Source organism: Panulirus ornatus, chromosome 19, assembly GCF_036320965.1.
Source record: "Panulirus ornatus isolate Po-2019 chromosome 19, ASM3632096v1, whole genome shotgun sequence".
Classification (NCBI taxonomy): domain Eukaryota; kingdom Metazoa; phylum Arthropoda; class Malacostraca; order Decapoda; family Palinuridae; genus Panulirus; species Panulirus ornatus.
This window is the reverse complement of record NC_092242.1, coordinates 46,376,202-46,387,608: the sequence shown is the minus strand read 5'-3', so window position 1 is coordinate 46,387,608 and position 11,407 is coordinate 46,376,202. Positions and strand designations below refer to the sequence as shown.

The window sequence follows — 11,407 nt, the reverse complement described above, 5'->3', positions numbered from 1 at the left end:
TATATATATAGATATATACTTATGTATATATCTCTTTTTAAACCAGGAATTCCCAATAAACAGTCCTTTTTCTGCACATAAATCTACAAGCTCTTCACCATTTCCATTTACAACACTGAACACCACATGTACACCAATTATTCCCTCAACTGCCACATTACTCACCTTTGCATTCAAATCACCCATCACTATAACCCGGTCTCGTGCATCAAAACTACTAACACACTCACTCAGCTGCTCCCAAAACACTTGCCTCTCATGATCTTTCTTCTCATGCCCAGGTGCATATGCACCAATAATCACCCATCTCTCTCCATCCACTTTCAGTTTTACCCATATCAGTCTAGGTCACTTGGGAGTTAAGTTTAAATGGAGGAAAACTTGAGTAAGTGAAGTGTTTTAGATATCTGTGATTGGATTTGGCAGCGGATGGAACCATGGAAGCGGAAGTTAATCATACGGTGGGGGAGGGTGCAAAAGTTCTGGGTGCATTGAAAATAAGTGGAAGTCGAGAATGTTATCTTGGAAAGCAAAAATGGGTATGTTTGAAGGAATAGTGGTTTCAACAATGTTATATGATTGCGAGGCGTGGGCTATAGATAGAGTTGTTCAGAGGAGGATGGATGTGCTGGAAATGAGATGTTTGAGGACAATATGTGATGTGAGGTGATTTGATCATGTAAGCAATGAATGCGTAAGAGAAATGCGTGGTAATAAAAAGAGTGTGGTTGAGAGAGCAGAAGATGGTTTTTTGAAGTGATTTGGTCACATGGAGAGAATGATTGAGGAGAGATTGACAAAGAGGATATATGTGTCAGAGGTGGAGGGAACAAGGAGAAGTGGGAGACTAAATTGGAGGTGGAAAGAGGGAGTGAAAAAGATTTTGAGTGATCTGGGCCTGAACATGCAGGAGGGTGAAAGGCGTGCAAGGAATAGAGTGACTTGGAACGATGTGGTATACTTGGTTTGACGTGCTGTCAGTGGATTGAACCAGGGCATTTGAAGTGTCTGGGGTAAACCATGGAAAGTTTTGTGGGGCCCGGATGTGGAAAGGGAGCTCTGGTTTCGGTGCATTATACATGACAGCTAGAGCCTGAGTGTGAACGAATGTGGCCTTTGTTGTCTTTTTTCTAGCGCTACCTCGCGCACAAACGGGGAAGGGGGTTTGCATTTCATGTGTGGTGGGGTAGTTTACTCCGGACGCTTCACATGCCCTGGTTCAATTCATTGACAGCACGTCAACCCCAGTATACCACATCGTTCCAATTCAGTCTATTCCATGCACTTCTTTTACCCTCCTTCATGTTCAGGCCCCCATCGCTCAAAATCTTTTTCACTGTATCCTTCCACCTCGAATTTGTTCTCCCACTTCTCTTCGTTCCCTCCACCTCTGACACATATATCCTCTTTTTAATCTTTCCTCTGTCATTCTCTCCATATGACCAAACCATTTCAATACACCCTCTTCTGCTCTCTCAACTACAGTCTTATTATTACCTCACATCTCTCTTATCCTTTCATTATGTATTTGATCATAGCACCTTACACCCCATAATGTCCTCAAACATCTCATTTCTAACACATCCACCCTCCTTCACACAACCCTATCTATAGCCCATGCCTCGCAACCATATAACAATGTTGGAACCACAATTCCTTCAAACATACCCATTTTCGCTTCCCAAAATAATCTTCTCGCCTTCGACACATTTTTCAAAACTCCTAGAACTTTCACCCCCTCCCCCACCCTGTTACTCACGTCCGCTTCCATGATTCCATCCAGTGCCAAATCCACTCCCAGGTAACTAAAACACTTTGCCTCCTCCAGTTTTTCTCCATTCAAACTTACCTCCTAATTGACTTGTCCCTCACCCCAACTCTGCCTAATAACCTTGCTCTTATTCACATTAACTCTCAGATTTCTTCTTTCACACACTTTACCAAACTCAGTCACCAGCTTCTGCAGTTTCTCACCCAAATTAGCCTCCAGTGCTGTATCATTATCGAACAAAAGCTGACTCAATTTCCAAGCCTTTTCATCCATAACAGACTGCATATTTGCCCCTCTCTCTGAAATTCTTGCATTCACGTCCCTAACAACCCCATCCATAAACAAATTAAACAACCATGGCGACATCACACACCCCTACCGCAAACCGACATTCACTGAGAGCTAATCACTTTCCTCTCTTCCTACTCGGACACATGCATTACATCCTCAATAAAAACTTTTCACTGCTTCTAGGAACTTGCCTCCCACACCATATATTCTTAATACCTTCCACAGAGCATCTCTGTCAACTCTATCATATGCCTTCTCCAGACCATAAATACTACATACAAATCCATTTGTTTTTCTAAGTATTTCTCACATATTCTTTAAAGCAATCACCTGATCACACATGCTCTACCACTTCTGAAACCACACTGCTCTTCCCAAATCTGATGCTCTGTACGTGCCTTCACCCTCTCAATTAAAACCCTCGTATATTATTTCCCAGGAATTCTCAACATACTTATTCTCTAATTTGAACACTCAACTTTATCCCCCTTTGCCTTTGTACAAAGGCACTATGCATGCATTCCGCCAATCCTCAGGCACTTCAGCATGAGACATTATTAGTATTATTATTATTATTATTATTATTATTATTATTATTTTTCTTTATCTTTCATACTATTCGCCATTTCCCGCGTCAGCGAGGTAGCGTTAAGAACAAATGACTGGGCCTTTGAGGGAATATCCTCTCCTGGCCCCCTTCTCTGTTCCTTCTTTTGGAAAAAAAAAAAAAAAAGAGGGGAGGATTTCCAGCCCCCGCTCCCTCCCCTTTTAGTTGCCTTCTACGACATGCAGGGAATATGTGGGAAGTATTCTTTCTCCCCTATCCCCAGGGATATACATATATACATATATATATATATATATATATATATACATACATTTGTTTATTTATTTTATTTATTTATTTATTTATTTTGCTTTGTCGCTGTCTCCCGCGTTTGCAAGGTAGCACAAGGAAACAGACAAAAGAAATGGCCCAACCCACCCCCATACACATGTATATACATACATGTCCACACATGCAAATATACATACCTATACATCTCAATATACAGTTATATATACACACACAGACATACACATATATACACATGTACATAATTCATACTGTCTGCCTTTATTTATTCCCATCGCCACCTCACCACACATGCAATAACAACCCCCTCCCCTCTCATGTGTGGGAGGTAGTGCTAGGAAAAGACAACAAAGGCCCCATTCGTTCACACTCAGTCTCTAGCTCTCATGTAATAATGCACTGAAACCACAGCTCCCTTTCCACCTCCTGGCCCCACACAACTTTCCATGGTTTACCCTAGATGCTTCACATGCGCTGGTTCAATCCATTGACAGCACATCAACCCCGGTATACCACATCGATCCAATTCACTCTATTCCTTGCACGCCTTTCACCCTTCTGCATGTTTTGGCCCCGATCACTCAAAATCTTTTTCACTCCATCTTTCCACCTTCAGTTGGTCTCCCACTTCTCGTTCCCTCCACCTCTGACACATATATCCTCTTGGTCAATCTTTCCTCACTCATTCTCTCCATGTGACCAAACCATTTCAAAACACCCTCTTCTGCTCTCTCAACCACACTCTTTTTATTTTCACACATCTCTCTTACCCTTACATTACTTACTTGATGAAACCACCTCACACCACATATTGTCCTCAAACATCTCATTTCCAGCACATCCACCCTCCTGCGCACAACTCTATCCATAGCCCACACCTCGCACCATACAATATTGTTGGAACCACTATTCCTTCAAACATACCCAATTTTGCTTTCCGAGATAATATTCTCAACTTCCAAGCATTCTTTAAGGCTCCCAGAATTTTCGCCCCCTCCCCCCACCCTATGATTCACTTCCGCTTCCATGGTTCCATCCGCTGCCAGATCCACTCCCACATATCTAAAACACTTTACTTCCTCCAGTTTTTCTCCATTCAAACTTACCTCCCAGTTGACTTGACCCCCAACCCTACTGTCCCTAAATAACCTTGCTCTTATTCACATTTGCTCTTAACTTTCTTCTTTCACACACTTTACCAAACTCAGTCGCCAGCTTTTGCGGTTTCTCACATGAATCAGGCACCAGCGCTGTATCATAAGCAAACAACAACTGACTCACTAACCAAGCTCTCTCATCCACAACAGACTGCATACTTGCCCCTCTTTCCAAAACTCTTGCATTCACCGCCCTAACAACCCCATCCATAAACAAATTAAACAACCATGGAGACATCACACACCCCTGCCGCAAACCTACATTCACTGAGAACCAATCACTTTCCTCTCTTCCTACACATACACATGCCTTACATCCTCGATAAAATCTTTTCACTACTTTTAACAACTTTCCTCCCACACCATATATTCTTAATACCTTCCACAGAGCATCTCTATCAACTCTATCATATGCTTTCTCCAGATCCATAAATGCTACATACAAATCCATTTGCTTTTCTAAGTATTTCTCGCATACATTCTTCAAAGCAAACACCTGATCCACACATCCTCTACCACTTCTGAAACCACACTGCTCATCCCCAATCTGATGCTCTGTACATGCCTTCACCCTCTCAATCAATACCCTCCCATATAATTTACCAGGAATACTCAACAAACTTATACCTCTGTAATTTGAGCACTCATTCTTATCCCCTTTGCCTTTGTACAATGGCACTATGCAAGCATTCCGCCAATCCTCAAGCACCTCACCATGAGTCATACATACATTAAATAACCTTACCAACCAATCAACAATACAGTCACCCCCTTTTTTAATAAATTCCACTGCAATACCATCCAAACCCAATGCCTTGCCAGCTTTCATCTTCCGCAAAGCTTTTACTACCTCTTCTCTGTTTACCAAATCATTTTCCCTAACCCTCTCACTTTGCACACCACCTTGACCAAAACACCCTATATTTGCCACTCTATCATCAAACACATTCAACAAACCTTCAAAATACTCACTCCATCTTCTCACATCACCACTACTTGTTATCACCTCCCCACTTGCCCCCTTCACCAAAGTTCACATTTGCTCCCTTGTCTTACGCACTTTATATACCTCCTTCCAAAACATCTTTTTATTCTCCCTAAAATTTAATGATACTGCCTCACCCCAACTCTCATTTGTCCTCTTTTTCACCTCTTGCACCTTTCTCCTGACCTCCTGCCTCTTTCTTTTATACATCTCCCACTCATTTGCATTTTTTCCCTGCAAAAATCGTCCAAATGCCTCTCTCTTCTCTTTCACTAATAATCTTACTTCTTTATCCCACCACTCACTACCTTTTCTAATCAACCCACCTCCCACGCTTCTCATGCCACAAGCATGTTTTGCGTAAGCCATCACTGCTTCCCTAAATACATCCCATTCCTCCCCCACTCCCCTTACCTCCTTTGTTCTCACCTTTTTCCATCCTGTACTCAATCTCTCCTGGTACCTCCTCACACAAGTCTCCTTCCCAAGCTCACTTACTCTCCACTCTCTTCACCCGAACATTCTCTCTTCTTTTCTGAAAACCCCCACAAATCTTCACCTTCGCCTCCACAAGATAATGATCAGACATCCCTCAAGTTGCTCCTCTCAGCACATTAACATCCAAAAGTCTCTCTTTCACGCGCCTATAAATTAACATGTAATCCAATAACACTCTCTGGCCATTTCTCCTACTTACATACGTATACTTATGTATATCTCGCTTTTTAAACCAGGTATTCCCAATCACCAGTCCTTTTTCAGCACATAAATCTACAAGCTCTTCACCATTTCCATTGCCACATTACTCACCTTTGCATTCAAATCACCCATCACTATAACCCGGTCTTGTGCATCAAAACCACTAACACACTCATTCAGCTGCTCCCAAATCCCTTGCCTCTCATGATCTTTCTTCTCATGCCTAGGTGCATATGCACCAATAATCACCCATCTCTCTCCATCAACTTTCAGTTTTACCCATATCAATCTAGAATTTACTTTCTTACACTCTATCACATACTCCCACCACTCCTGTTTCAGGAGTAGTGCTACTCCTTCCCTTGCTCTTGTCCTCTCACTAACCCCTGACTTTACTCCCAAGACATTCCCAAACCACTCTTCCCCTTTACCCTTGAGCTTCGTTTCACTCAGAGCCAAAACATCCATGTTCCTTTCCTCAAACATACTACCTATCTCTCCTTTTTTCTTTTCTTGGTTACATCCACACACACACATACATACATATATTCACATGTACATAATTCATACTGTCTGTCCTTATTCATTCCCATCGCCACCCCGCCACACATGAAATAACAACCCCCTCCCCCCCGCATGTGCGCAAGGTAGCAAAAGAAAAAGAGAACAAAGGCCACTTTCGTTCACACTCAGTCTCTAACTGTCATGTATAGTGCACCGAAACTACAGCTCTCTCTCCACATCCAGGCCCCACAGAACTTTCCATGGTTTTACCCAGACGCTTCACATGCCCTGGGTCAATCCATTGACAGCACGTCGACCCCAGTATACCACATCGTTCCAATTCACTCTATTCCTTGCACATCTTTCACCCTCCTGCATGTTCAGGCCTCAGTCACTCATAATCTTTTTCACTCCATCTTTCCACCTCCAATTTGGTCTCCCACTTCTCCTCATTCCCTTCACCTCTGACACATATATCCTTTTTGTCAATCTCTCCTCATTCATTCTCTCCATGTGACCAAATCGTTTCAAAAAACCCTCTTCTGCTCTCTCAACCACACTCTTTTGACTACTGCACATCTCTCTTACCCATTCATTGCTTACTTGATCACCACCTCACAGCACATATTGTCCTCAAACATCTCATTTCTAGCACATCCACCCTCCTCTGAACAACTCTATCTATAGCCCACGCCTCACAATCATATAACATTGTTGGAACCACTATTCCTTCAAACATACCCATTTTTGCTTTCCAAGATAACGTTCTTGACTTCAACTTATATTTCAATGCTCCCAGAACTTTTGCACCCTCCACCCTATGATTTTCTTCTGTTTCCTTGGGTCTATCCACTGCCACTCCACTCCCAGATATCTAAAACACTTCACTTCCTCCAGTTTTTCTCCATTCAAACTTACCTCCCAGTTGACTTGTCCCCCAATTCTACTGTACCTAATGACCTTCCTCTTATTCACATTTACTCTCAGCGTTTTTCTTTCATACACTTTACCAGATTCAGTTACCAGCCTCTGCAGTTTCTCACCTGAATCAGCCACCAGCACTGTATCAGCAAACAACAACTGACTCACTTTCCAAGCTCTCTCATCCACAACAGACTGCATACTTGCCCCTCTTTCCAAAACTCTTGTATTCACCTCCCTAACAACCCCATCCATAAACAAATTAAACAATCATGGAGACATCACGCACCCCTGCCACAAACCAACATTCACTGAGTACCAATCACTTTCCTCTCTTCGTACACGTACACATGCCTTACATCCTCGATAATAACTTTTCACTGCTTCTAACAACTTGCCTCCCACACCATATGTTCTTAATACCTTCCACAGAGCATCTCTATTAGTTCTATCATATGCCTTCTCCAGATCCATAATTCTACATACAAATCCATTTGGTTTTCTAAGTATTTCTCACATACAATCGTCAAAGGAAACACCTCATCCACACATCCTCTACCACTTCTGTAACCACATTGCTTTTACCCAATCTTATCCTCTGTACATGCTTTCAACCCTCTCAATCTGTATAATTTCCCAGGAATACTCAACAAACTTATTCCTCCATAATTTGAGCATTCACTTTTATCCCCTTTGCCTTTGTACAGTGGCACAATGCAAGCAAACATACATACATTGATTATCTTTACCAATCAGTTAGCAACACAGTCACCACCTTTTTTGATAAATTCCATTGCAATACCATCCAAACCCAGAGCCTTGCTGGCTTTCATCTTCCGCAAAGCCTTCACTACTTCTTCTCTGTTTACCAAATCATACACAAACATATACATATATGAACATGTACATAATTCATACTTGCTGCCGTTATTCATTCCCATCGCCACTCCGCCACACATGAAATGACAATCCCCTCCGCCCGCACCCACACGAGGTAGGGCTAGGAAAAGACAACAAAGGCCACATTCGTTCACAATTGATATCTAGCTGCCATGTATAATGCACCAAAACACCAGCTCCCTTTCCACATCCAGGACCCACAAAACTTTCCATGGTTTACCCCTAACACTTAACATGCCCTGGTTCAATCCATTGACATCATGTCAACCCTGTTATACAACATCGTTCCAATTCACTCTATTCCTTGCGCTCATTTCACCCTCCTGCATGTTTAGGGCCCGGTCGCTCAAAATCTCTCTCACTCCATACTTCCACCTCCAATTTGGTCTCCCACTTCTCCGCATTCCCTCCACCTCTGACTCATATATCCTCTTTGTAAAGCTTTCCTCACTCATTCTCTCCATTTGACCAAACCATTTCAAAACACCCTCTTCTGCTCTCTCAACCACACTCTTTTTATTACTAAATATTTATCTCACCTCTGACTCATATATCCTCTTTCGAAATCTTTCCTCACCCATTCTCTCCATGTGACCAAACTATTTCAAATCACCCTCTTCTGCTCTCTCAAACACACTCTTTTTTATTACCAAACATCTATCTTACACTTTCATTACTTACTCGATCAAACCACCTCACACCTCATATTGTCCTCAAACATCTCGTTTCCAACATTTCCAACACATCCACTTTCCTCCGCACAACCCTATCTATAGCCCACGCCTCACAGCCATATATCAATGTTGGAACCTCTATTCCTTCAAACATACTCATTTTTGCTTTCGGAGATCAATGTTCTCGCCTCTATTCCTTCAAACATACTCATTTTTGCTTTCGGAGATAATGTTCTCGCCTTCCACACATTTTTCAACGCTCCCAGAACTTTCGCCCCCTCCCCACCTTGTGACTCACTTCCACTTCCATGGTTCCATCCGCTGCCAAATCCACTCCCAGATATCTAAAACACTTCACTTCCTCCAGTTTTTCTCCATTCAAACTTTTCTCCCAATTGACTTGTCCCTCAACCCTACTGTACCTAATGACCTTGCTCTTATTCACATTTACCCTCAGTTTTCTTCTTTTTCACACACTTTGCCAAACTTAGTCATTGATTTCTGCAGTTTCTCACCCGAATCAACCATCAGTGTTGTATCATCAGCGAACAACAACTGACTCACCTCCAGAGCCCTTTCATTCACAAAAGACTGCATACTTGCACCTCTTTCCAAAACTCTTCCATTCACCTCCCTAACAACCCCATCCATAAACAAATTAAACAACCATGGAGACATGACGCACCCCTACCGCATACTGACATTCACTGAGAACCAATCACTTTCCTCTCTTCCTACTCGTGTACATGGCTTACATCCTCGATAAAAACTTTTCACTGCTTCTAGCATCTTGCATTCCACACCATATATTCTTAATTACTTCCAAAGAGCATCTCTATCAACTCTATCATATGCTTTCTCCAGATCCATAAATGCTACATACAAATCTATTTGCTCTTCTAAGTATATCTCACATGCATTCTTCAAAGCAAGCACCCAATCCACACATCCTCTACCACTTCTGACACCACACTGCTCTTCCTCAGTCTGATGCTCTGTACATTCCTTCACCCTCTCAATCAATACCCTCGTATATAATTTCATAGGAATATTGAGGTGAATGGAAGAGTTTTGGAGAGAGGTGCAAGCATGCAGTCTGTTGTGATGATGGCTTGTGCAGAATATGCTTGTGGCATGAGAAGCATGGGAGGTGGGCAGATTAGAAAGGGTAGTGAGTGGTGGGATGAAGAAGTAAGATTATTAGTGAAAGAGAAGAGAGAGGCATTTAGACAATTTTTGCAGGGAAAGAATGCTAATGACTGGGCGATGTATGAAAGAAAGAGGCAGGAGGTCAAGACAAAAGTTCAAGAGGCGAAAAAGAGGGCAAATGAGAGATTGGGTGAGAGAGTATCATTAAATTTTAGAGCGAATAAAAATATGTTTTGCATGGAGGTAAATAAATTGCGTAAGACAAGGGACTAAATGGGAGCATCAGTGAAGGGGGGTAATGGGGAGGTGATAACAAGTAGTGGTGTTGCGAGAAGGAGTTGGAGCGAGTATTTTGAAGGTTTGTTGAATGTGTTTGATGATAGAGTGGCAGATATAGGGTGTTTTGGTCGAGGTGGTGTGTAAATTGAGAGGGTTAGGGAGAATGATTTGGTAAACAGAGAAGAGGTAGTAAAAGCTTTGCGGAAAATGAAAGCCGGCAAGGCAGTGAGTTTGGATGGTATTGCAGTGGAATATATTAAAAAAGGGGGTGACTGTATTGTTGACTGGTTGATAAGGTTATTTAATGTATGTATGACTTACGGTGAGGTGCCTGAGGATTGGCGGAATGCTTGCAGAGTCCCATTGTACAAAGACAAAGGGGATAAAAGTGAGTGCTCGAATTACAGAGGTATAAGTTTCCTGAGGGATAGGGGTGAAAGAATACTTCCCACGTATTCCTCGCGTGTCGTAGAAAGCGACTAGAGGGGACGGGAGCGGGGGGCCAGAAATCCTCCCCTCCTTGTATTAACTTTCTAAAATGGGAGACAGAAGGAGTCACGCGGGGAGTGCTCATCCTCCTCGAAGGCTCAGAGTGGGGTGCCTAAATGTGTATGGATGTAACCAAGATGTGAAAAAAGGAGAGATAGGTAGTATGTTTGAGGAAAGGAACCTGGATGTTTTGGCTCTGAGTGAAACGAAGCTCAAGGGTAAAGGGGAAGAGTGGTTTGGGAATGTCTGGGGAGTAAAGTCAGGGGTTAGTGAGAGGACAAGAGCAAGGGAAGGAGTAGCAATACTCCTGAAACAGGAGTTGTGGGAGCATGTGATAGAATGTAAGAAAGTAAATTCTCGATTAATATGGGTAAAACTGAAAGTTGATGGAGAGAGGTGGGTGATTATTGGTGCATATGCACCTGGGCATGAGAAGAAAGATCATGAGAGGCAAGTGTTTTGGGAGCAGCTGAATGAGTGTGTTAGTGGTTTTGATGCACGAGACCGGGTTATAGAGATGGGTGATTTGAATGGACAGGTGAATAATGTGGCAGTTGAGGGAATAATTGGTATACATGGGGTGTTCAGTGGTGTAAATGGAAATGGTGAAGAGCTTGTAGATTTATGTGCTGAAAAAGGACTGATGATTGGGAATACCTGGTTTAAAAAGCGAGATATACATAAGTATACTTATGTAAGTAGGAGAGATGGCCAGAGAGCGTTATTGGATTA

General features: G+C 42.5%; 1 protein-coding gene across 1 annotated transcript in view; it reads left to right on the top strand.

Annotated features, from left to right (window-relative positions):
• The window catches only part of LOC139755483 (2-oxoadipate dehydrogenase complex component E1-like), a 526,829-nt gene that overhangs the window by 56,840 nt on the left and 458,582 nt on the right, over positions 1-11,407 (top strand). The gene's annotated exons all lie outside the window — the stretch shown is intronic.